The following is a 27,539-nucleotide window of genomic DNA, read 5'->3' as shown; positions in this document are numbered from 1 at the left end:
GAATTGAGTGAGGCTCATTACTACCCAGAGTGGTACCTCAGTCAAGTTTTGGTTGTGTTTTTTTTCCCCCCACCATATCTAGAATTTATTCAGTTAAAAAGATAGGTCTCAGTGAGTTTCCAATCTTTGGGGGTCTAGAGGTTATATGATCAACTATCCTCAACTAAAGATTCACAAAGTTCTAACCATTTTGTTGAACACTACTGCCCTGACAACCATTCCTACACTGGCTGTTGTACTACCTCTTACTCCACTGAAATCAGGGAGCTTGTTCCAGTGGATTATCTTCTCCTTGCATCACTGGCTGACGATGAAAAACTACTGGGGTGTACCAAAGGATGCTGATGCTCCTGACACCAACATTATTTCTCAGCACATTGTGGAAGAAAGCAGCTTTCCACAGGGATAAGATTGGCAGCTTCTTACCAAGGAGTGGTAAGAAATGAGTAATCACACATAGATAAATCAACTCGTGTGTGTGTGTGTGTGTGTGTGTGTGTGTGTATCTCCCTAAGTCTTAGGTTCTTTCTTTTACAATAAGGAATTTCTGGCTCCTCAAAATCATGTATCTCAGTATACCACAGGGACCAAGTTTTACTTAGTCAATTAAACAAACAATATGAAATATCTTCCAGTTCCTTAAGCATACAATTTAAACCTCATGGGATCCAGAATTTCATGAAGAAATCATCAGAGTAGCCACACTAGGACTAAGAAAACTACCCTCTTTGGGGTAACAATTTACCTCACCACTGTTTTATAAAATATAGAACATTAGTTAAGTAAATCAGCATATCATAATCCATACTTAAGGTTTGTTCAGCCAATTCTACTATTTAACACCAAAAAACAATGAAAATATCCCTTACCCTAAGAAATGTGATTTGAGGCATAGGAAAAACTGATGGAGATTATGCTTATTTATTTTTCCAATCATTTCCAAATTGTGCCTTTGAAGTTAGAATCTAGGTAAAAAAGTAATAACCAAAATGACTGATTTATATGATCTACATTTCTGTTATATAGAAGTCGGGCATATATTAGAGTTTATTTTTACTCATTAAAAATCTTTATATAGAAAATCATTAAATTGTACACTTAAATAGGTGAACTTGTGGGATATAAATTTTACCTCAAGAAAGTTAATTAATTGCAATAACTTAAAAAACAAGTGCATAAACTCTCTGTTCCACCAGTTCCACTTCTGAGAATTCATCCTACATAAAAACTCTCAACTTAAAAAATTATGGCTAGTCACTATTTTACTTGCTTTGTAATAACCCTTTTAATCTTTATTTCTTTATTAAGGATATAAACAGTCCAATCATCATTCATTTAACAAATACTGTAAGCCTACTATGCACTAAGCAGTAGATGACAATAATCTACAGTCCTTGTAGAGATATTCAATAAAATAGTGAACATACAAAGAACATAAAATTATAAATACAAAAGGAGAAATTGATTAGGATAGAGACCAGCTAGTCTCCTAATTAAGAGCTAATCAGGAAATCTTTGCTTGAGGAAATGCCATTTAAGAACTAGAAAACAGGGGCAGCCCGGGTGGCTTAGCGGTTTAGCTCCGCCTTCAGCCCGGGGTGTGGTCCTGGGGACCTGGGATCGAGTCCACATCGGGCTCCCTGCATGGAGCCTGCTTCTCCCTCTGCCTGTGTCTCTGCCTCTCTCTCTGTGTCTCTCATGAATAAATAAATAAAATCTTAAAAAAAAAAAAAAAGAACTAGAAAACAGGATGAACAAAGTTTATCCAGAGCAAGAGTTAGTAGTAGTGAGGGTGTTTGATTCTTCCAAATATAATTGTTAGTGCTGCATATATGTTAATTATCCTATTAGAGTTTTATTGTGTGAAATGAGAAAAAATGAGTAAACACAATGGAATTAGCTAGTTCAGCATAGGAAAAGCAGATAAGCCTGTGAGGTATGATTTAAGTGAACAGAGTAAGGAGCACATCACTTTCAAAACTACTGTTTGTTTTACTTGAAAACTGTGTGTGCTACAAAGTTTAGAATAATCTCTCCTTAATAAACAACATATATTGTAGAAAAATTGTTCATGAACCAGAGAAAAGAATGCATTTTTGATTAAGATTTCAGCAGCAAAATCTTTTGTGCTTTACTGTGCACTCAGCACACATCACACTATAAAACAGAGGTGATGAGTCCATGTCTCATCTCACTGTGACTTCTTTGCTATTTCCTGAGGGCTTAGATTTCTGTAGTTTGTAGTAGTGTATCCTGAAAAACTGAAATCAGGGCAATAGCTCTTGTTCCTCCTATAATTCTATAAACAGAATTTATTAAAAGATTCAGAGTAAACTACAAAATAAGTATATTAATGCCATTTTTCTACTTCATGAATATCAAATCTACAAGCAGTCTTGATAAAGTAATCATACTCTGTGAAAATAGAATGCTTATATACTCTTTTTTCTACTAAGAATTTTAGTGAGAAGTCTCAAGTTATTAATTCTGAAGCACATAGTGTATTATCATAAATGCCTTCTTGGGTTTCCCTGCAGTTTGGACTGAATTATATATATAAAGTGTAAACATAACAATAACTTGTTTAAATTTTATGTGATAAATACTAGTGTCATTTCACATGTTTCATTTGCTTTAACTTTTCTGATATTACGTAACTATCTAATTTATTGAGATTTAAAAGACGTCTGCATAACTAGGTGTGGGATTATACATATAAAGCTGTAGAATTTATTCATGATGATCCTGTTTAAATGATCATTTTTAGAGCTATGTTTGGTTACCATAAAAAAGCCATTAAAAATCATAAGCAAGGTGAGTAAAGTGTTTTTTAGGGTTTTCAAAATACCTGCTTTATTTTGAACAATTTTTGTTCCTTTCATATAATTCAATATTAGATATGCAAATATGCCATTAGGGCTATGTCAGATATATGCATGCTATAACCTCCTTCCACATCCTGTAGTCCTCCTTTCTATAAACAGAGACCATTGATTGATTTTGCTTATTTTAATATATTTTTGTAGGTCCCCATCACGTACAACAGAGTGCTGGCTACTGAACCCTTGATTACAATGTCAGACAGCCTTGATCTCTTTCTAGAGAAAATTTTCAAACATGGCAATAAGGACATAGGGTGTTCTTCCTTCTGTACAATTATAATAAGTACTTTAGTTTCCCCATTAACTTCCCTCTGGGAACTTTCCTACTAGGCAATTTTCTATAAAACTAAAACTGCTTTACTTCTGCCAGTACCAACGTGGGAGTTTCTATTGAAGCTGATCATTCACGTCATAGTAGAGGCACTGCCATTTGCCATCATTCTTCAATGTCACCTATCTATTCATTTGATTGGCTTTACCATATTGCCTCTGTTATTCCTTCATTGTAATTTTCTGTCAACCCCTTGGAATACTAATTGTTTCATGTTTCATTCTCATTATGATATTTCAGTACCAAACATCCTTTTTATTTATGTTATTCTTCACATACAATCTCTTACCCTAACTATTGACAATATTCTCCACAGGGGATTCTTTTAATTTCTATTCTTTCTATAATAATTTTATCAAGAAAAATACTTCCTTCAGTTCAAAAGAGAAATATGTTTATCTTTTAAATATTAGTTAATAATAGAACTCTTTGTGCATAATTTTCTCTGATACATATCATAGCCTAGGAGCTGTGGTTACAATAATGCTTAGATGAGAGTTTAGAGGATTAATATATAGAAACAAAGAGATTAAGGATAAAAATATCAAGCCCTTGTTAGGGGTTGAAGTCCACCTCCCCAAAATGTTAGAATCCTTACCACTAGCACCATAGAATATAACCTTATTGGGAAATAGGGTCATTGAAAATGTAATTAGTTAACATGAGGTCATCCTGTAGTAGGGTGGATCTCTAATCCAACATAACTGGTGTTTTATAAGTTGACCATGTGAAGACACAGAGACATGCAGAAGGAACACCACATAAAAATGAAAACAAAGATTGGAGTTTTATGTACCTCCAAATGAGTGAATGCCAAAGATTACCAATAAGTCACCAGAAGCTAAAGAGAGATAAGAATTCCTCTACAAGTTTCAGAGGAAACAAGACTTTGCTAACAACTTGATTTCACTTCCCAGCCTCTAGAAGTATGAGAAAATAAAATCTATAGTTTTAAGCCACCCAGTTTGTGGTATTTTATGATAGCAGCCTTAAAATCTTAAAAAAAAAAAAAAAAAAAATTAGGGGAAAAAGTCCATAGAAAATAAAAATAAATAACAAATTGGAAATTAATTAACTTTAAAATAAATATAAATGCAAATCAATAAAAAGTATGGTTAATCTATAATAAATACCAAAAAATTGTTGTCACAAGGCTAATTGTTGGAAGTTTAGTAAAACTAAAAATAGAGAAAGAATAAGAACTAATAGTAAGTATCAGTATAAGGTTTTTTTTAAATAAAAAAATACTATGTAAGTGATGACAATAAAATGAGAAGATCTAGATGTAGTATTTAACGTCCATTCCAAATTTGTAAAAATTTTAGTATGTAAGATTTCCAAAACTTGATAAAGGATATCTGTGAGAAACATATACAGATTCATACTTTATGTTGAACAGTTACAAGTGTTCCCATTAAGTCAACAATTCAACCAAGACAAAAGAAATGAGGAAGGAATTTGTAAGGAAAAGGCAAAGCCATTTTTATTTGGAGAGATTATGATATTCTACTTAAAAATAAAGACAAATAATTGTAAACTAAATATCACTTAGAAGAGAGTTCAGCAAGATTACTATGTCATCAAAACAACAAAATTAATGCCTTGCTAGACATGATTCAGAACCAACTGAAAATGTAATGAAACAGAAAATATCCCATTCACAACAACACGTCTATAAAACACAATAATCAAATCTATACTAATGTGAGCTATTTATGGCTAATAATTTATTAAATGTACATTTTAAAAAACATACTATTTAACCTCAAATAATGGAGATACCTGTCAAGATGGTGGATGGGAAAAATATCCTATTTTAAAAGTGTTATTTTTCTTCTCAGAAATATATAAATTCAGTGAAATCTGAACAAAGGCTTTTTATGGAATTTGACAACTAATTTTATAAGATATTTGAAAGAGAAAGAAGTGTTAAAGAGGGAATTGTCTGACAGGTAACAAGAATATAAAATTAGAGTCACTAAAAATGTTGTTAGTGCAGGACAAAAGGAAATAGAACTACAGAATTGAACACTCAGAAACAGAACTGTGTAGAAGTGTCAATGATTGCTATAGAGAAGAACTTCAAGTTCCTGGTAAAAATATGGACTCTTCCAAAAACTGTGATGGTACAATTGAATGAATATCTAATGGAGGGAACTCTTTATCTATTAGAAAAATATCCCATGCTGAAACTAAAAATAAATTCCTGAGGATCAAAGAGGTAAATAAGAAAAAAATGTGTTCATTATCTTACACCTAAGAAGATTTCCATACAAAAAAGATGAAAAATTATAAAGGTAAGTATTTATATATTTGAATACACACAAATGCAAATTCTTTTCATAACAATAGGAGGCTTAAGAAAATGTAAAAGATTAACACAGAACTAGGAAAATGTAATATCAATAGAGAGCTAAAAATATGTTTCTAGAATCGACAAAGATATTCTGCATATAAGAAAAAAAACCTTATCAAAAATGTTCAAAGAATATGAATAGGTAATTCAGGAAAAAATAATTATAATCTACCAGGAAACACAATGAAAGATGTGAAATTTACCAATCGTACAAAAAAATAAGATAAAGCAAAAAAACAACAAAAACAAAACAAAACCATATATTTTCTTCTATGTCATTGCTAAAATATTTTTTCATGAGATGGAACTCTCAAACACATGGAAAATTGGTAGGCTTATTTGCTGTTGGTTAGGGCCTAAATGTATAAAGTCTTTGGGAGGGAATTTGACAATATCTATTAAAATGTAAATATGTATTCCCAGGGAGGCACCAGTTCACTTTTCTTTATCAGACCCTGGGAAATAAATGTAAACAAAAGAAGAATGTAGGTAGGTCATTATAATATTACATGCCCTAGTGAAATATCCATTAATAGGATTTAGCTAAACAAACCTCTGCATACAAATGCTCTTTAACAATTAAAAAGAAAAATGAAAAGGAACTATAAGAACCGATGTAAAAAAAAAAAAGAACTGATGTAAAATGTTCTTCAAGTCATTGTCAAGAGAAGAAAGCAAGCAGAGCAATATCAAATACATTTTATTTTAATTTTATTTAATGTGAAGATGTTTTTGTATATAAATGTACTCATAAGAACCTGGAAGTATAAATACCAAATTTCCTCACAAAATCTCTGTTTGTATTATACTAAGTGTGAGTCAAGGGGAGGAGTGGAAAAGAAACTTCCACCTTTGGCTTTAAATACTTATTTTTTTGCATTTTATTAATTAGATTTCAAAATAACTTCTAAAAGTGGAAATATGGACACGTGTTTTACAGTTTTATATGTCTTGGGGCATCCAGGTGGCTCAGTCAATTAAGCATCTGCCTTCAGCTGTAGTCATAATCCCAGAGTCCTATAATTGAGTCCCACATCAGACTCTGCTAAGTGGGGAGTCTGCTTTTCCCTCTCCTTCGGCCTGCCATTCCCTCTGCTTATGCTCTTTCTCCGTTAAATAAAAAAAATAAATAAATATTTCTTTAAGTAGGTTCCACACCCAAGGTGGGGCTTGAATTCACAACCTGAGTTGAGGAGACACACACTGTACTGACTGAACCAGCCAGGTGCCCCTAAAGTTGTTATTTCTAACATGTTTTCTTAATACTTTAATTCAAATCTTAGTCTTTTAATCAGTTTATAGGTTTTTAACTGTGTACTAATTAACAAAAATAATCAAGAAGAAATTAGTTTATTAGTGTGTAAACCTCTGTCATTCTTGACTATAAATTTATGCCTTCAGTAAATGTGTCCAAGACTGTGTGAGAGAACCTCCCAGTCTACTTTATTTAATGCCATCTCAGCCCAGATCATGCATAAGTACACGTATAAAGTAATAGAAAATAAACCCTACATGAAAGGCATTAGAAATTAATGAGTTAGTATATTCTTTTAACTCAGTGTTTTTCATCTCAGATAAATGGTGGCTTTTCAGTTTCTGAAACACATGTGGCTTACATGGATTTTAGCTCAATCACATATCTGCCCAGAATCCTTCATTTTCCCTGTTGCAGAAATTTGTAGCTCAGTGACAAACAACAGCATTGCATACGAAATTAAAGATGTCATTCCTTAAGAGTTAGATTAATAGTGGAACTAATGAAACTGATGAAAAAAGATTCTTTTGAATCTGCTGGTGCATTATTTGATATGTCCAACTCAAATTTAAAGCTTAGCAAAAACGAATTTAAAGAGTGGATCAAAGTCAATCTGTGATTATTTAGCATATAAATAACTCAAAGGAGAATTTTCTATTAAGAACATTTCTTAAAATTTGTTGGAAATTGCTAAAAGATAGCCCTTTAGGAGTTACTCAGGACTTCTTTGGTTATAGGCAAAGGGGAGTACTATAGGAGTGAAAACAAGCATTTTGTTTTTCCAAATCTCTTTTGTTCTATCAAAGGAGAGCAATGAACATTAGTTACCCATCCCTCTTTGTCCCTCATCTCCCAGTCTCGCCAGCTCTATTTATTTTAGGTACACAGTACCTAATTTTATGTTCTTCTTTACTCTTTATATAATTGTATGGATTAATGGAATCCTCCAGAAAGGATATGTTCAAGTCCTAACCCCCAGTACCTCAAAATATGACTTTGTTTGGAAATAGGATATTTACATTGATATTCAAGTTAAAATGAGATCATTAGAGTGGGGAAAATTAGGACAGAGAGACACAGAGAGGAAAGACCATGTAAAAACACAGAGAAAAGATGGGCCATGTGACGAGCATGATGTATCTAGAAATCCAGCATACACCAAAAGCTAGAAAAGGCAAGAAGAGTTCTCCCCTGGAACCATAAGGGAGAATCTGGCCTTGCTGACACTCTGATTTCAGACTTCTAGCCTCCAGAACATGCTTTCAACTAGGCCCAAGAATTGTTTTCATGCAAGCACAATATACTTCCCTAGTCCAATCACTCTGTCTTCTAGCTGATTATTTCACATTTCTCTTACATCTTCAATCTTCAATGATCTCTTTCCCCATCTTCTTTATAAGCTGTAAACCCTCCTTTCTGCTCCACTGGAAAGAAATTAAACAACCAGAAGTAAAATCTACAGAATATTGCCCCCATGGATGCCTACCTACCACCATCTGCATATGTATTTGCCTTCCTGGTTCTAGAAATTAACCATTTGTCTTCTGCCTAAAAGCAGCCCCTTTAAGGGCACTAGATCCTATTTTTATTGTGTGCTCAATGCTTCAGAAATTCTTCCATCTGTTACCTGTAGTAACAATTCTTTCCCTCCTTATTAAATCATTCCTATCTACATATTAATTTTATATTTTTCCTATCTTAAAAACAAAACAAAAATGCTCTTAATTCCTTAACTAGTTGCTGCACCACTTCTCTCCTCTTTTACAGAAAAATCCTCAAAGGGTGATTTCTACCTACTGACTGAATCCACATACCTCCTTTCATTCTTCATTGTTCTCCAGTTGTGGGTTGAACTATTCCCCTCTCCAAATTCATTTGTTGAAGTCCTAACTACCAGCCAAAGTCCCAACAAGGCTCCTTAGGGCACTCATCTCCCTATTACTCTTTAAGCACATATCTTGCCTCTTTACCCCTCCTTCCCTTTCTGCCATCCATATAGGCATCCTTGCTTCTCCTCAAATAAGGCTAACATCCAGTCATCTCAGGATCTTTGCACTAACTATTCCCACTCTTATAGTGCCCTTTCTCTATAGCTTGACAATCTTGTCTTTTTGGCATGCCTTTGCCTGAATATCTCCTTCTCAAAGAGGCTTTCTCAGAATATTATATTTAAAATGGGAAGTCTTACCTCACCTTAGCATATCTGAATCTTCTGGCTTTGATTTATTTTTTCCATAGCAGTATCATCTTCTAAAACATTATACAATTTACTTAATTTTTATTTTTAATGTTTCTTATCTCTTGTATTACCTGCTAGAATGTAAGCTCCAATAAGACAAGGATATTTATTATATTCACCGATGTATCCTAAGCACACATGTATGTTCATTAAATATTTACTAGATAAATGTAAATACCTACCTACCAAAGTTTCTTATTAATTCAAATCATTTATTGCAAATGTTCTTTGATTTTTAATGTAAATGGCATGTAACCTATGAATCACAAACAACTTGCTTTTTTTCCCTTCCCAATTCTTGTGTGTTTTATCAGTAGCACTGGTCTATATGCCCTGAGATCAGCAGAATGTGACACCACAAATCAATTAAGAATATCAGTGTAGACACTTTATTAAATATGAAATGCATGCTTATAATATATAATTTAGTGGAAAAAGTTATCAAGTAGTATATTAAGTATGACTACCACACAGATTTGTTAAATATATATATATATGTACACCCATATATATTCCTTAGTAAGCTTAATATTCTTAAAATCATTATAAAGCCTTTATTATTCTAGGTATACTTTACAGATAAGAAATCTAAGTCCCACAGTTGTACACCTTATATGTGGGAAAGTAAGAATTAAAATTGTTTTTATACTTCTAAGACCTCCTAAACTCTACTGTCTCAAATTTTGCATCTGAAATTGCTCATGAAAATGTTTAATTCCCAGCACAAGATAGGAAATGAATTCAAGTTTTTGGGTTTTTGTTCATATGAGGTTCATTTTGCAAATATTTAATGGACGAATGTATATGTTTTTCTATTATGTTTGAGTGAATCCTCATTAATCCAAATCAGGAGATCATTCCTGGAATTAAATCTTAAGGAAAATTAGCAATTAGAAATGTAGAGTATTGGATCTTTAATTCACAAATCTTCTTGGTGACAGATTCCATTGATGAAGTCATAAAAAACACTTGAAAGCATAAGAATAATTGTTAAATGGAAAAATTTGATGGACATTTGTTGTGAAGTTTTTCACCAAAATCTGCTTTCCTTCCTTTTAGTTCGAAAATTTAGGTGAGAACACCATGTCTGAATAAAGACCGCTTCAGCATGGCTATGTCACTAACCCCTGGGTAACTGGATGGAGTACAAAAGTGAACTCTGCAAATTCTGGAGGGGGTCTCAAATGGATAGGACATGACTTCTCTGTCCCTTTTCTCTTTCCTGCTTGCTAGAGTCTGAACATGTGTTGGTCCTAGAGAAGCCATCCTGGACCAGGTGCAAATTTTGACTCTGATCCTACATCACTCACGTAGCCTTTCTGTTTCAGTTTCCTAATTTATAAAAGTAAATAATAGAATTTTTATCCTGGAATGCTGTGAGAGTTGAATATAACACACACAGACATACATACACACTCCCACATTAGCACAGGAGCTGATCCTCAAAAAAATTTTATAGCCAGAAGAAAGTGATTGAGGCAAATGCTTTTCTATTCTTTAGATCCTAAAAACAAATATTTATAACTTCATGATGTAGGGTACTTAAAATGCAGGAAGGTAAAAACCGTATTTCTCTACCTCCACAATACAAGTTAAGGCTATTCATACACATGACCCCTGAGTAAACTCCTGGAAAACCAGACCACTGTGACATTTTCCCAGTCTCTATTATGCATTTCTGTGGAGTGCTTGCAGCTCTAACCAAAGTCTTCCCATTGGCAGAAATTTCCTTTAAACCCAGAAAGGCATATTAAGTAAACCTCTAGCTTATATTCAGTATAACTATAATGAGACTTAAAAACTTGGAAGGTTTTAAGGTTATTACTCTGCTGAGAAACAATACATACACATGTACACACACATATATATATTTAAAAATTATTGATGGCATCCAACTGTTTCCCAAGCCATGAATAATCTTACAAAAGCACTTGCTAGAGTCCTTGATTACTTATTTGGATATAACTATTTTTAAACACAGAAACTATGTTAAATGCATAGCTTTTGAGGTTTATTTTAAAAAACAGAAAAACCATATGTCAAATTATGCAATGCTTTTTTAATATTTACTAAATTAAGAACACTACCTTCACACTATCATATTTGCTCTGTGCTATATATTTTCAATTTCAAATACATAGAATTATGTCCCAGCGGGAATGTATTTAGGCACTGTTATATCAATTATACATAATTTGATTCATTTCTGGGTATGATATACTTCATTTCGTTTTAGAAAGCAATTGTTCTGTACTTAAAGCCAGTTGCATGTTCCTATTAAATAACAGGAAGTGAGTTCATTCACAACTTCATAAATTAGAGAATGTCTGTGCTTTTGAAAAGTCCTAAAGAGCATAATCACCCCAAGGTTATGCTTCAGTTAAATTAACTATGATGAAATTATTAGATAACACATGCTTTTCCTGTTAACAAATTTGATCATCTGCTGTTTGATGTGCCAAATTTACTCTGAGATCTCTGTGTACTGTGAGGTGGAAAAGTACACAATATAGTTACTATTTCCCATTTCCCCAAACACTTGCACTGCCATTCATATTGAGCCAAAAAAAAAAAAAAAAAGTACTCGTGCAGACATACTTGGTATCCCTTAAATACTCACAGGAACAGAGGAAGTTATTTCATATAGTACTCCAAGGTATATAGCAATTTTTAAGAAAAAGAAATGATGATCCCAAAATATTTGTTTTAAAACTTTGTATCATTCTATAAGCAATAGCAAAAATGACAGACATCAATAATAGTAATTGCTATTTACTAAGTGCCTGCCTTAGTAATAAAAGATTTACATAAATTAAGTCATGTAATCTTAAAATAACTGTAAGAAGGAAGTACTATTATTTTTCTCAGAACTAGAAATGGCAAAGCTGAGAAATTTTTTTCTAATAGTGAAATATTTATTTTAGCTAGCAATTGCATACCCAGAAAGTTTCACATTTGCACCCTGGGAAAAAAAGTTGGTAATTTGTTTCTTTGGTTAATTTTATTTAAATTCCAGTTTGATGGATGGAGTTTATGTCTTTAGATGTACGAGATGATTGAAACTGATGTGTTTTTCTGAGAACTGGCATTGGAAAAAGGGATAGAAATAGAGATAGATCACCTTATTTTCTCATTATAAGATCCCTTTAGCTCTTTTTGTAATCAAAGTAATATAATTACCAAAGGAATAGTCTTAAAGATACAGTAATTGTGTGAGAATTATTTGGACAAGGTGTGGTTTCAAGAGTATGAAATTTCAAGTCAAATTATAAAAATCAAGCTAATTTAATATATGATAATATAAGTAAAATTTTCAAATATTTAAACTTCAAATATCTAAAAACCTAAGATTGTTACAATAGTATTATTTTGCATTTCATTAGCTGATTTAAAATACAAAGGATCATTATCCTTCAAAGTTGTTTATAATTTCCCACAATTATTTAAGATGCATTCTGATTTGAATATAGTGGCTAAAAACGGAAATATTTCCATGGCATTCACATTATATGAAAAATTCAAAGGGCAGAATAAAGTAATAAAATAAAAGATAGCTAAAATAGAGGACTCCAAGGAAGTAATGAACTTCTTTCTGTTTTATGTACTTTTCAATTCTTTCCTGAGATATAGCACATAAATCCAGTTGTTGTAAATAAAATATAAATAACTCTCAGTGAGAATATCAATTTGCCACATTATTACACCTAGGATATTTGATAAACTAGTATGTGACAACCACAAAATTATTTCTAGAAAATAAACGAACTAAAAGATGCAATCTGAATTGTCAAAAAGTTGGAAAATACCCAAACAGAGATACTTTATAATAGCTAATGTTTTTCATTATTATTAAAAAAATACATACTGATTCTAAGGAAATCTAGCAAGTATAGCAAAATATTAAAATAAAAGTGTTAAACATCCAAAACCCTGACCCACAGATAAATACTTTTAACATTATGCTGAAAGGAAGCATTTCTTGTATAACTTGTATATCCACTTAATATTTCATTATGACTACTTCCTCAAGGAAATGGGTTTACCTTATTTTTTTTTACACTTTTCCAATGAGTATTTATTATTAGTTAAGCCATGATTCAGGATCCCAGGGTGGGGATCACCATGTACCCAGGTCCCCCTTCACCACCCTGGGAGAAGGATGGAGGACACAGGAGAGATCGGTGTAGTCAGTTAGATCTTCCCAGGAAATGTGCCTTCTGCCCGGCGGTCATCCCAGGCCAAGAAGCAGGATACAGGGCAGAGGGACTTGTACACACACCTACCATTTGACCGGAGACATCACCCCCTTTAGCAGTCACTGCCTTCTCACAGTGGTGGAAGTCCAGGTAGTTCTGCCAGCAGTTCCTAGTCTGGTCTGGCTGGGGAAGTGGCTGTCAAAAGGGGCAGTCTGGTAGTTCTTGATTTTGGACTTGATGTCTTCTGCCCTGGTGCTGACTAAAGACACCCCGGCAGCACCTTGCAGCTCAATGTGACCCTCAGCAAAGACTTACCTTAATATTTTTATATTAATGTTGGAAATTCAGTTTACTCAATGTTTGTAATTAGACTTCAAATAAATATATTGTTTTCATTACTTTGTTTTGTGTCCCTGTTTTATTAATTCATGTTTATGTGAATTTATTAAGTCATTATCTTGACTTAATTCCCAAAGAAAAATAATTTGTTATAACCATATAAAACATTACATGTACATCGTTATTCAAATATATATGTTTTATTTTTATTTTCAAAATAAATCTTGAGAATGACTTATAACTTCACATAAAATATCTGCTTAACTTTATATACTAATATAAAAAGTATGTATTTAAATCACATATATAATTCTGTATTTTGTAATCCTATTTCCATGTTTATCTTGCTTTTGTGGTTAAAGTTACATTAAAAGTTTTGCAATAATAATTTATGTGTACACTTTAAGTGACTCAGAAAATAATAATTTTATCATCCTCCAATCCTAAAAAATCTCCTTTAAAGTGGCTAAACACAGTAAGATTATTCTTTCAAATGAACAAAACGTCTTGTACTAATTAATGGTTATATCAATATAACAAATTAATAATCTGAGAATAACAATATGAGTATCTTGAAATGAAAGATATAGTATAGAAGCCACTTTTTTAAATATAGAACTAAATTCTTTGGAAAATAAGAAAAGCCATCTAAGCCCCCAAATCAAGAGGAAGCTGAAATACAGTGACAGCACATTAAGCTAGGGCCTCTGGAAAACTGAAATCTTAACTGAGATTATGGTGTAAAGCCAGGACTCTTGGAAAAGCTAACCCACAACAGAGAGAATAGGCTGAGAAAAAAATTCCACTAGCCCTGAGTGAGTAGAAGGAAGTTTGTTTGCCTTGACAAGGATCCTTGGTTTTTTTTTTTTAAAAAAAAGGAATCTCTTATTATAAAATATGCCCACTTAGGCTTTCTGAAAACTCTGAGTGAGAAATTAACACAAAAATCAGTTGCTTTCAACAAAAGTAAAAGATTATCTGCTGCAGTGGGAAACATTCTCAGATTTTGCTGCATTTCCATATATAAAGTCTTCTTTATAAGGCTCCTAAAAAAACCTTCAGAATAGACATCTGAGAACTTCAGTTAATGAAATTCTAATTGACATTTTTTTTTAAGATTTTAGATATTTATTTGAGAGAGAGACAGAGAGCAAGCTTGAGAAGGGTGAGTGACAGGAGAAGCAAACTCCCTGCTGAGCAGGGAGCCTGATGCAGAGCTAGATCCCAGGACTCCAGGATCCTGACCTGAGCCAAAGACAAATGTATAACTGAGCCACACAGGTGCCCCTAATTGAGATTTTAAAACAGAAATATAAAACGAGTAAAGACACAAAAATAAAGGGAAGTCATATTAGAAAAGCAAGTAACTTTTGAAATAAAAATGTAATTTTTTAAAACTAGAATAGCCAATATCATAAAAAATATGTAATGAAATGTCAACCTGCGAACATTACAAAGAAGGTAGCAAAGGGAAATAAATAAGAAATGTCAAATCAGGTACAGGGTCATGATAAAAAGCATCAAATCTTCTAATGAATATCTATTTGGAGTCCTGAAAGGAAAGAAAGACAAGGGCAGAGATGTAATATCCAGAGTAAATGACAAAGAATGGTCCAGATTTCATAAAAGACATGAATCCTCATATTCATGAAGCACAATACTTCCTCAACATGATAATTAAAAATAAACCTCATCAATCAATAAATAATCAGTCAATAAATCCTGATAAACAGAAATTGCACAACTTCAAAAGCAAAGATCTATTTACAACAAACAGAAAAACTTCAGCAATATAGAAACAGTGATGTTGACAATAAACTTCTCAACAACAAAAAGAAAAGCCAAAAAGCATTGAAAAAACATCTTCAAATATTGAAAGAAAACAACTCGTCACCTGAGATTCCAGAGCCAGCTAAGTTACTACTGAAGGGTAAAAAGTACATATAACTGTTTTGATGAAAATTCTGAAAAATACTATACTAATGATTTTTCCATAAAAGGACATTCTTTAGAAATAAGGTAACTGAATCATAAAGGAATGATTGAGGACACAGAAAGATGGACAAATATATGATAAATGATGGTTAAATAAACACTGATTTTATGAGACAACAAATAAATATTGACAACGGTTAGAATTGCTAAAAGAGTTTGAACTATAATAATGTACAAAAAAGTAGCAAGAATGAAGGACAAATGAACAGATATTTTAAAACTACCTAAGGTGTTGAGAAGCAGGTCAGAGATAATTAATGGTTTCAGAAGTAGTTTTGTCGAGTGTGGATAATACAAAGAATTCAAATAATAAAGGGGAAAATATAAAACAAAAATGCTTTAAAATAATATTCAACAAAGGAGAAAACATCATTAATTATTTGTAACAAAATGGACATAATTACCAGTTGTTGATGCCGTGCCGCAGATAGCCTTAAAAATTACATAATAATAGCAATAGTAACCAAGATTTATGTGGCCTTTACTATGTGCCAAGCACTTCTCTAAGAACTGCACGTGTACTGCATCATTTAATAGTTGAATTAAAGACAGTATGAACTGTCAAAGCATTGTTAAAAAAAATGTAAATCCATTGTTTTGGGCTTTTACAATTTTTAGCAATTTATTTAAACTAAAATAAAAATCACTCACTCTTTTCTCCTATCTCCCACCTCTTGCAACCACAAATCTGTTCTTTGTATCTATGACTTTTTCTTTTTTTTTTTAATTTATTTTAGATTCCACATATAAAGAATACAGTATTTGTCTTTCTCTGTTTAACTTATTTTGCTCAGGATGATGTCTCAGGGTCCATGTTGTTGCAAATGGCAAGATTTAATTCATTTTTTACAGGTAATACTCCTTGTATTTATTTCCCATATTTTATTTCTTTATCCATTGATAAAGATTGTTTTTTCCCATATCTTGGCTATTATAAATAATGTTGCAATAAACATGGGGGTGCATTTTTTCTTTTCCAATTAGAGTTTTTGCTCTCTTTACATAAATACCTATTGTTGGGTCATATGGCAATTCTATTTTTAACTTTTTGAGGCAAAATTAATGTTTTACATAATTATTTTTACATAATAATTTACATAAATATTTTACATAATAATTGCACCAATCTGCATTCGCATCAACAGTGCACAAGGGTTCCCTCTTCTTCACATCATTGCCAACACTTGTTATTTCTCATCTTCTTGAATAAAGCCATTCTAACTGCTGGGAGTAATACCCCATGGTTTTGACTTGCATTTCTCTGGTGATTAATATTGTTGAGGATCTTTTCATGTACCTGTTGGCCATCTGTATGTCTTCTTTGAAAAAAAAGTCATTTCAGATCCTCTGCCTATTTCTTTTGCTCCTGAGTTGTATGAGTTCTTTACATATTTTCAATATAAGTCCCTAATCAGAAATATGATTTGCAATTATTTTCTCCCTCTTCATAGGATCCCTTTCCATTTCGTTGATGGTTCCCTTACTGTGAGGAGGCTTTTTAATTTGATGTAGTCACATGTTTATTTTTGCTTGTGCTGCTTTTGTTTTTAGTGCCAGAAAAAAAAATGATTGCCAACTTGGTGGCTCAGTTGTTAAGTACCCAACACTTGACTTTGGCTCAGGGTTGTGAGATCAAGTCCTGTGTTGGGCTCTACACCAGGAATGGGTCCTGCTTAAGATTTCTCTCACTCTGCCTCTCTCTGCTCATGCACTCTTTCTCTCTCTCTCTCTCAAAAATATAAAAATAAGTAAAAATTTAAAAAATTAAAAATTCATTGTCAAGACTTATGTCAAGATTACCACTTATGGTTTTTCTTTCAGATTTAATGGTTTTAGATCTTATGTTCAATCTTTATTTTGAGTTACTTTTTGTGTATGGTACAAGATAGTAGTCTAGTTTCATTCTTTTGCATATGGATGTCCACTGAACCAGCGCCTTTTATTTTGTTTTATTTTATTTTACTTCAAGATTTTATTTATCTATTCATACGAGACACAGAAAGAGACTTGCAGAGACATAAGCAGAGGGAGAAGCAGGCTCCCTATGGGGAACCCAACGCAGAACTAGATCCCAGGACCCCAGGATCATGCTCTGGGCTGGAGGCAGATGTTCAACCATTGAGCCACCCAGGCATCCCTCCAGCACCAATTATTGAAGAAACTGTCCTTTCCCTATTGTATATGCTTGGCTCCTTTGCTGTAAATTAATTGATTACTTATGTGTGGGTTTTTTCTAGACAGAATTTAGCAAAACTGCCTCATAAATCCATAAATATGGGGATGCCTGGGTGGCTCAGGGGTTGAGCATCTGCCTGCAGCTCAGGGCATGATCTCAGGGTCCTGGAATTGAGTCCCGAATCAGGCTCTCACAGGGAAGGAACCTGTTTCTCCCTCTGCCTATGTCTTTGCCTCTCTCTCTCTCTCTCTCTCTCTCTCTGTGTCTCTCATGAATAAATAAAAATCTTAAAAAAAATAAATCCATAAATATTAAATAAGTTTAATTATGGGGGCTTGAGAATAGAAGAGAATCTCATTAGAGTGGCTGAAGATTGTACTTCAAGAAAAAATAGGTTATTCTGCTTCATACTGCTAATGAATTGCTGTTTGATAAATTAAGGATGCATGTGTGAAGCAAGACTGAAAACTATATAACTCTAAATAGAGAATAATAGCTAATTTTTGGAAGAAAGATTGACTGAGGTCCTGTTGTTTATGCTCTGCATGATCCATTGGCCACTGTTACATTCAGATTTCAGTGTAAATGCTGCAAGCTAGGGTTGTGCAGTCCACAACCTGAAAAAAAACATATACAAAGGCCCTGGGAAGCAAAACTGTGATGATTATCTCCCAAATATATAGGTGCTGAAATAATTGGGAGAAATTTTAACTTGAACACACAGATGATATTTAAGTTCTCTCTTCTCTTCTACATGCTAGATATATGAACTTTTAAGTAAAGAAACAACATATGGATGCACTGTTTCTGCACTAGAAGTATCTGTTATTAATGTCAGAGATGTGTCTTTCCATTTCTAAAAGGTTCTAAATCAATAACTTTTTAAAGCTTAAATAACACTGTAATATTTCTATTAATAAAACAAATAAAAGAATGATGGTTAATTCTTAAACTTTTATTTAAGCCATTAATTTTATTATTCTACTATCTACACTAAGCCTCAATTTGTTCTTATTTAAATTCAAGAGTCTGACTAGTTGATCTCTTCTATTCTATTTAAATTAAACCTTCTCCAGTTTTATAATTTGCAATTTAAAACTTATAACTCTACTTTAGCTGTACAAATACAGGATTCATTTCTTAAGTAAGTAAAAGGGTCTTGAGCTATACTAACATTGCATTTTACTGAGCAATTTAACCAGGTATATAAATTCTTTTTGTAAATATCCTACCAATTAAAAAAATAAAAACTACTGCTTCTCTGTGAATTCAGTAAGACATTTTTAAAGGACATTTGAAACAATGTTTCCATCATATTCTGAAAATTCAGAATGATATCTTCAATCACAAATCTTGTAGTTCTAAAGTGACATATTTTCTACTAGGTCATTTTGTTTAACTTCAAACATCATAATAGATTCCTTTATAAGGAAGGGATAAAAGCAATTCTCTTTAAAGTGAACTGAAACCTGATTGAAAAAAAATTGTTTTGTCAAACTATAATCTATTGTTTCAGTTAGAAAGAAATCACACAGAGTATATAGGTGTTCCACAAAATTATTATGAAAAAAAGAATGTTGAAATAATAGGATTAAAGGTATTCTCTCTTCTTCAAGAATGATGTGAACTCCAAAATAACTTGACATTTTCATGTTGAACTGTGAAATACCTTAAATGCAATATACTAGAGTAGCATATACATCTTATACATTCACAGCAAAATTAAAATAAATCTCTGTACTTAAAAAACCTAATGAACATCGGAATTTTATCCATATTAATGTGCTTTTTTTTGCTGACCTTCAAGTATTTTTTTCATTTTTTCTAGAGAAGTACAATATTCTAATTGTAATAGTTCAGGAAAGATCACTATAAATTACAGCATAAAGTGAATTTAATTGAAAAATGTTAACTTTGTTTTCATAATGACGATATTCTAGTGTAGAAAATGTTATTTATTGTAAGGAGATACTGAATGTTTTTATTCTGTACACTTTTCTAGTTGCTATAGGTGTACAATGAAATAAATATATATATAAATAATGCATAAAATAAAATGAATATAAAAGAACCCTACTCTTATGCTACTAACTTAACGTGGAGACAACTTAGGAGCACATACAGGGAAGAGGGAGATAGGGAGGAAGAGAGGGAGATTGATTGTTGTGGATAGTTGTGATTGAAGAAGCCTCCACTTCATGTAGACTGTAAAGGATTCCCACATTATAGGAATTGATATGCATACGTGAGAAAGTTATGGGTTAAATTATTACTTAAATATATTAACTGGGACCTTCCTAGAAAACATCATAAATGTTCCTTCTTGACACTGAAATTCCAGGGTCAGGGGGACAGTCATTATAAATTAGGTCCCTCTCTTACTGAAAACAATGAACACTGCTTGATTTAAAATATACATTTTTTTAGGAACATAAAAATTTTCCAAAGGTAGTAAAGTACATGTCAGAACAAAAGGGAAAGGAGGTCCCATATAAGCCAGTGGAGAACACAAACACTGAAGTTGATGCAGTACAAGATTTATCCACTCAGAAGTTGGCTTCAGTTTTGGGGTCTGGTAGAAACAACCATGTGTCTGGAGCCAGGGCCTGACTAAGTCATACAGCCTTAGAAGTGACTTCCTAGATTAAGCTGAGATGCTGCAGTGTAAGGTTGAAACAAAAGGAAACCAGCAATCCAACACATCCTGAAGCATCATAGCCACACTGGTTTAACACCAGGGTTTATTAAACAAGAAAAAAAAGTAGAAAATATGACAAAAATAACAGTAAACAGGAGAGATCCAGTGAAGACAAAATGTTTATGATTCTTATGGGGGGGGTTGTGGAATTGTTAGGGTTTGGTAATTTAGACTTTAACTAGTTTTGTACACATTTTGTAACTTCCGTGTATGAACTGTTTTTATACACAGTATTTCTAACACCAATGAGTGGATTTTTTCCCATACCAATAACCAATTCTCCAACTCTCTGAACACCATGGGTGTCCTAAAATTCAATTAAATTCTGACACCAACTACTAGAGTTAAGGCAAACCCCGCAGGTTAGGGACTCAAACCCACTAGACTTTCCCCAACTTTAGAGGTCAATCACAAGTCCTGAGCCTCTTGTACTTATTACCAATCAGCTATAAATTGGGGATTCTCACAATACCCTCCTTAGGTTCAATGATTTGTTACAACAGCTCACAGAACTCAGGAAGACTCTTTACTACTCTCACTGGTTTATTATAAAAAATACATCTCAAGAACAGTCAAACCCAACAAAGAGGCACAAGAACACACAAGCAAAGCGGCACAAAATTCCCATCCCCTCTCTAGGTGTGCACCTCAATATGCTGGCCAATCTGAAAGCTCTCCAAATACTACTCTTGAGGGTTTTTATGGAAACTCCATTATATAGGCATTATTTATTAAATCATTGATTATGGGTGATTAACTAAATCTGTGCCTGGAATGAGGCACCAAAGACTAAGTATACAGATTTTTTTATATCTTACTATTACACTCTGACAACTAATTGAAAGCGTGCATTCAAGATTTTTAAAAAATATAAACAAATAAAAACAAAAATCTTAAAAGTAACATAAAAGAAGAAATTGAAATAGAACAGATGGAAAAAGCAGAAAACAAAAATCAGTGAATATACAACTAACATGACTGATATTAAATAAATAGAATAAATATACTAATTAGAATAGCGATATTTGAGATTGGATTTAAAAGTCCAACTGTAGGGCACCTGGGTGGCTCAGTGGTTTGAGTCTGCCTTTGGCTCAGGTCGTAGTGTCAGGGTCCTGGGATCAAGTTCCCCATCAGGCACCCCAGAGGGAGTCTGCTTCGCCCTCTACCTGTGTCTCTGTCTCTCTCTGTATGTCTCTTATGAATAGATAAATAACATATTTTTTTTTAAAAGTCCAACTGTAAACTGTTTGTAAGACACAAACATAAAATATAAGAATATGGAATGATGACAAATGGATGAATAAAGACACAGTATGTATATACAAGGAAAAGAAAGCTGACATAGATATGCTATTATTAAATAAAATAGACTTTAAGGCAAAATAGTATGAATAGAAATCAACAGGATTATTTCATAGTGATGTTTTGTTTATTTTCTTGTCTTATTTTTCTCTCACGTACTGAAGTATAGTAAAGATTTTACACTATGTTTCTGAGATTTTTCTCTCCTCTGTGATTATGAAAATTTTTACTTATATACTCCTAGGCTATAGTTTTAGGTACATAGAGTTTTAAATTATTATTAGTTCTTGGTAAATTAAATTTTTTATTATTATGAACTAATCCTCAATATTTTCTATTAATGTTTTTACCCTAAAGGCTATTTTGTACAATACTAACATTTTTCATTTTGTCTTTATCCATTCACATGCTTTGCCCATTCATATGCAAATGGTATAATACATATGCAATTAGAATCTAAATAGAAAAAGGGACAGAGAATAAAGAAAGAATAATAAATACATAACAGAATATTTTCCAAATGCAATGATACAGAGAAAATTAGCATGGCTCCTATACAAGGATGACATGCAAATTCATGAAGTGTTCCATATTTTTTAAAAAAGAATACATTCCAAATACAATTTAAAAAATTAAATAATTATTTCAATTAGGATATTTATGAATAACTATTGAATACCAACCAAGATAATTACTAAGAAAACCTCACTGGATACATTACAATCAAACGGAGGAAAACCTCACTGGATACATTACAATCAAACGGAGGAAAACGGAGGAAAATCAAACGGATAAAGAGAAAAATGTTGAAAGGAGACAACAAAAAGACACACTGCATATAAGAGAACAATGATATAAATTATTGTTGATTTCTCATTAGAGAAAAGGAGATAGAAGATAATGGAATGTCACCTACAAAATGTTCTATTTTTTATTTTATTTTTTATTTTTTTAAAGAATTTATTTATTGATTTGAGAGAGAGAGAGAAAGAGAGAGAGAGAGAGTGTGTGTATGCACAGCAGGGAGGAGGGGCAGAGGGAGAGGGAGATACAGACTCCTTAAGCTGGGAGCTGAAAGCGGATAGATGATTAATCAATTGAGCTACACAGGTTTCCCTACAAAATGTTTTAAAGAAATCTCTCAACCGATATTTCTACATCCAGTGAAAATATTTATTAAAGATAAGAATGAAATGCAGAAATTTCACAGAGATACAAAAGTTAGGATAAGACAGTATGTTTTATTATTACCACAGCTATCTAACTCCAATGTCTAGAATGAAATAAAAAGTGAAAAACTCACATATAATTTCCTAAGTCACAAAGGAAAAAAAAATAGCCTAGAGCAAGACTTGACATGATTTCTACAATAAACTTCTACAAATTACTTTTTTAGAGAAAACTCAATGGATTCAAAGATGTGTATTATTTTAAAAAGGAAGAGATGATTTGAAATATACTATCCAAAAAAAAGAAACAAAATGTGAAAGACTAATATAAGAATATTTATACTGTAAATTGTGACTGAATAATCCAAATGACCATAAATAGTGGGAAAAACATATGAAATAATCATTTCTGTATTTATATAGAGAGCACAAAGCAGAAACACAAGTGCCTTGAAAGGAATCATGCATAGGAGACTGAATATGAGCTACCAGAGTTCAGGAAAGTTTGAGAAGAAAAAAATAAAATAATAATATAAATGATGGCAAAATTGGAAGCATCATAAGAAAGAGGATACAAAGTAAAAAAATACGAGTAGGATAGAGAATAAAAATAATATACCTAGGAACAATGTAATAGAACTATATCAATAGTTTTTTAAGTTTAGGGAAAAAATAAAGATATGAGAGAAAGAAAATGGAAATCCAACATGTATACATATTAGTAGTCCTCAAGTTGGGGGGTGGGAGATAAAACAATGGAATGAAACATTTTTCTTAAATATAATCAAAAGCTTATTTTGTCTCAGAGTTGTATTAGTTTACCATTTATAGCTTACAGAATGTTTTATTTCTGAAATAAAATTTAAAAAGAACTTTTAGAAAGAGTGTTGTTTTAGAAAAAAGATAAATATTGTAATGTTCATATTAAAATTATACATTGACAATCAAGTGGAATGTCTATACATCTTTATTAGCTTGAGATATGGTTGAGTTAAAACCCATTGCTCTGATATAGTTATTAGTGGCATCCCACTCTCACTCTGAAGTGCTCCAGTTTGGACAAAAAATTAAAGATAGATAAAAAATAGATAGTTGAGATCCTGAAAAAAACTTAAGAATGTTGTTCCCATGAGTTCCACTTTGTAGAATTTTCTAGAACCTAAAGGATATATTTCTAAAAATAAAAAATAATATACAACAAGAGGATTTACATATGACTATGAATTCCTACATAAAATAAATTTAGGATGGATGATAAGAGAATATATATATTTTTTTATCCTCTGACAAGGTAGAAGTTTATAAAACTAATAAAAAGTTAATGTGGAACAGAAAAGAGTGTAAGACAGCGTAGGAGCTCTGAATTTCCTCTAATTTTATATCTAAGGTACCAAAATATATCCTCTATAATTGATAATTATTAGAACTAAGAATCAATTCATGATATCATTAATCAAAATGAGTAAAGAAAGGAAGAGAATATGAATTGTATTACTTTTATCACTGCTTATATTAGGAAGTTAATAAATACTAGTAAATACATGATAGTGTATATGTTATATAAAGTGATAGCTGAAAAAGGAAGTAATAAAAAATCACGTTCTTCCAAATTATAAGAAGAAGTAAATGGAGAAACAAAGGAAATAAATCACAAGGCTTTTTAAGAGGGGAAAACAACACAACATATGGTAAAACAAAGATGGAATTTGATAATTACTGTAAACTGATTCAATTTGTCTAACAGAAAATAATTAAATTGAATTCCAAAGCAAAATTTAATACCATGCTGGATACAAAATAAAGTTGCTACAGAATCCAGAGATAAAAAGAAGGACAATAACAATACCAACAAAATGAAAACAGGGTCACCTTTTTTTAGTTTTTCTTTTTTTATTTAAATTCAATTAATTAACATATGTATTATTTGTTTCAAAGGCCAGTGATTAACAGTCTCTATAAACCCAGTGCTCCTTATAGCACCCATCTCCTATCCAGCAATCCTCGGTTTGTTTCCTATTAGTCTCTTATGATTTGTCTCCCTCTCTGATTTCATCTTGTTTTACTTTTTCCTCTCTTCCCCTAGGAAGAGGAACACTAGGATCCTCTGTTTTGTTTCTTAAATTCTACACAGAAGTGAAATCATATGAGAATTATCTTTCTCTAATGGACTTATTTCACTTAACATAATACCCTCTAGTCCTATCCACATTGTTGCAAATAGCAAGATTTTTTTTAATAGCAAGATTTATTTTTTTAATTTTTTATGGCTCAGTAGTATTCCATTGTGTATATACCACATCTTCTTTATCCATTCATCTGACGTTGGACATCTGGGCTCTTTCCATAGTCTGCCTATTGTGGACATTGCTGCTGTAAACATCAGGATACTGATGCCCCTTCAGATCACTACATTTGTTTTGGGGTAAATACTTACTAGAGTAATTGCTGGGTCTTGAGTAGCCCTATTTTCAACTTTTTGAGGAAGCTCCATACTGTTTTTCAGAGTGGCTGCACCAGCTTGCTCTCCCACCAACAGTGTAAGAGGGTTCCCCTTTCTATGTAACCTCACCAACATCTGTCATTTCCTGACTTGTTAATTTCAGCAATTTTTACAGGTGTGAAGTGTTATCTTCTAGTGGTTTTGATTTGTATTTTCCTGATGCTGAGTTATGTGGAGCATTTTTTCATGTGTCTGTTGGCCATTTGAATGTCTTCTTTGGAGAAATGTCTGTTCACATCTTCCACCCATTTCTTGATTGGATTATTCTTTAGATGTTGAGTTTGATAAGTTCTTTATAGATTTTGGATGCTAGTCCTTTATCTGATATGTCATTTGCAAATATCTTCTCCCATTCAAACAGGATCACATTCTTAATAAAACCGAAATTAAATGCAGCCCTTTGAAATGTATTAAGGAATGCACTTTGTTATGAAGATATAATAGTTATTAATATCTATGTACCAAATAATTCAACATGAATTTTCAGAAATCAAAACACATAAATCAGTTCCAACAAATCAAAAAAAGGAGACAAATGTACTGAAGACGCAGACAATACATATGAAAGAAAATAAAATTTTTTAAAAGATATATTTATTTATTTGAGAGATCATGAGTTGGGGTAGGGGCAGAGGGAGAGGGAGGAGCGGACTCCCCTCTTAGTGGGGAGCTCGACTCAGAGCTCAAACCCAGGATGCTGAGATCATGACCTGAGCCAAATGCAGACACTTAACTGACTGAGCCACCCAGTACCCCAAAAATATCAATGGTTTTAATATATGTTTCAAAATTTTATATGAACATACAATTTGCTGTGGAAATTTCATTTCCAGAAATACATTCCAGTAACATGTTTGTACTTGTTCACAAAAGGTATTCACTACAGCATTTTTATACTGGCAAAAGACTGGAAACAACCCAGTGTAGGACTAGGTAAGTAAAATTTGATATTTTCATACAATGAGACATTACTTAGCCTTTAAAATCAGAGATATAATTACTAATACAGAATGAGCTCCAGGACATACATATATATACACACTATACACACATATGTGTGTACATGTACACATCTGCGTAAATATATTCATAAATGTATGTATACATACATACACACATATATATTAAATAAATATATATTTGCATATACTTAAAAAAGGACTGAGATAAAAGAGGTAGACTAGTGTTCAATATATTTTTATTTTCTGGGCATATGAAGGCTACATTTTTTCAAGAGGCCCATATTGCCCAGTTATTTGGCTGTTTCAGGACCATCTGACTAGGTATGGTCAAGGGCTGTGAGCAGAAGAGACATAGGTCACCTTAATTGCTTCTGAGTGACTTAATTGATGCCCTTAATCACTTGTATGATTTCCTTTCCTTCTCTTCTCCCCTGCAGTGGATGACAGAGCCCTGTCTTCCAGTTGGTACCAAAAAGAAAGATAGAAACTGTCAGCCCCGGTTGGTCACTGAGCAAATGGAGAAGCTCTCCACTTCCCATCTGTCAGTAAAGATTAGGGATAACTTGCAACCAAGAAGTAACTATTGATTTGGTTAAACCACTGATATCTCAGGCTTGATTTCTTAGTGAAGTTTACTTAGAGTATCTTCGCGTGGTAAGGAGCAGTATAGGCAGTGAAATTATTTGTACAGAGAGGAATGAGTCTATAAACATGTATAAACTGATAACAGTACTGATTGGTAAATAGACAACTGAAGATCAGGAGTCAGGAAGGTCTGTATATGAATTTGTACTATCCAAACCATTTCTAACTACATCAAGTATATGTGTATGCTATATATAGGTAACATATATTGCTTCTTAAGTAAGAGAAGAAGGAGGAAAATCTAATTATCTGTTAGCTGGATAAAATCATTATGAATCCTAAGATATTAGTGTATTTATACTGGTCTTACCTGTAGTTCATATAAACAATAAATATGAAATTACTAAAAGCACTACAATATTGCAGGCAAAATGAGGAGGAGTTAGATATTACACAGCAAGCATTATAGTGTCCACGTTTATATTCAATGACAAGATATATTCATCTGATATGGCAGTCAAAGTGAAATTTTTGGTTAAAAGTCGTTTTCG

The 27,539-nt window shown here is 32.4% G+C and overlaps 1 long non-coding RNA gene and 2 pseudogenes across 8 annotated transcripts in view; 1 reads left to right on the top strand and 2 right to left on the bottom strand.

Annotated features, from left to right (window-relative positions):
• Positions 1–27,539, bottom strand: part of LOC140604740 (uncharacterized) — a 357,291-nt gene that overhangs the window by 238,969 nt on the left and 90,783 nt on the right. The gene's annotated exons all lie outside the window — the stretch shown is intronic.
• Positions 13,255–26,293, bottom strand: LOC140605356 (cytochrome c oxidase subunit 6B1 pseudogene; annotated as a pseudogene).
• On the top strand, positions 22,270–22,369 carry LOC140605564 (U6 spliceosomal RNA; annotated as a pseudogene).

The sequence above is a fragment of the Canis lupus genome, chromosome 15 (genome assembly GCF_048164855.1).
Source record: "Canis lupus baileyi chromosome 15, mCanLup2.hap1, whole genome shotgun sequence".
NCBI classification, from domain to species: Eukaryota; Metazoa; Chordata; class Mammalia; order Carnivora; family Canidae; genus Canis; species Canis lupus.
Note: the sequence above shows the minus strand (reverse complement) of the source record. Positions and strands in the feature narration are given on the sequence as shown.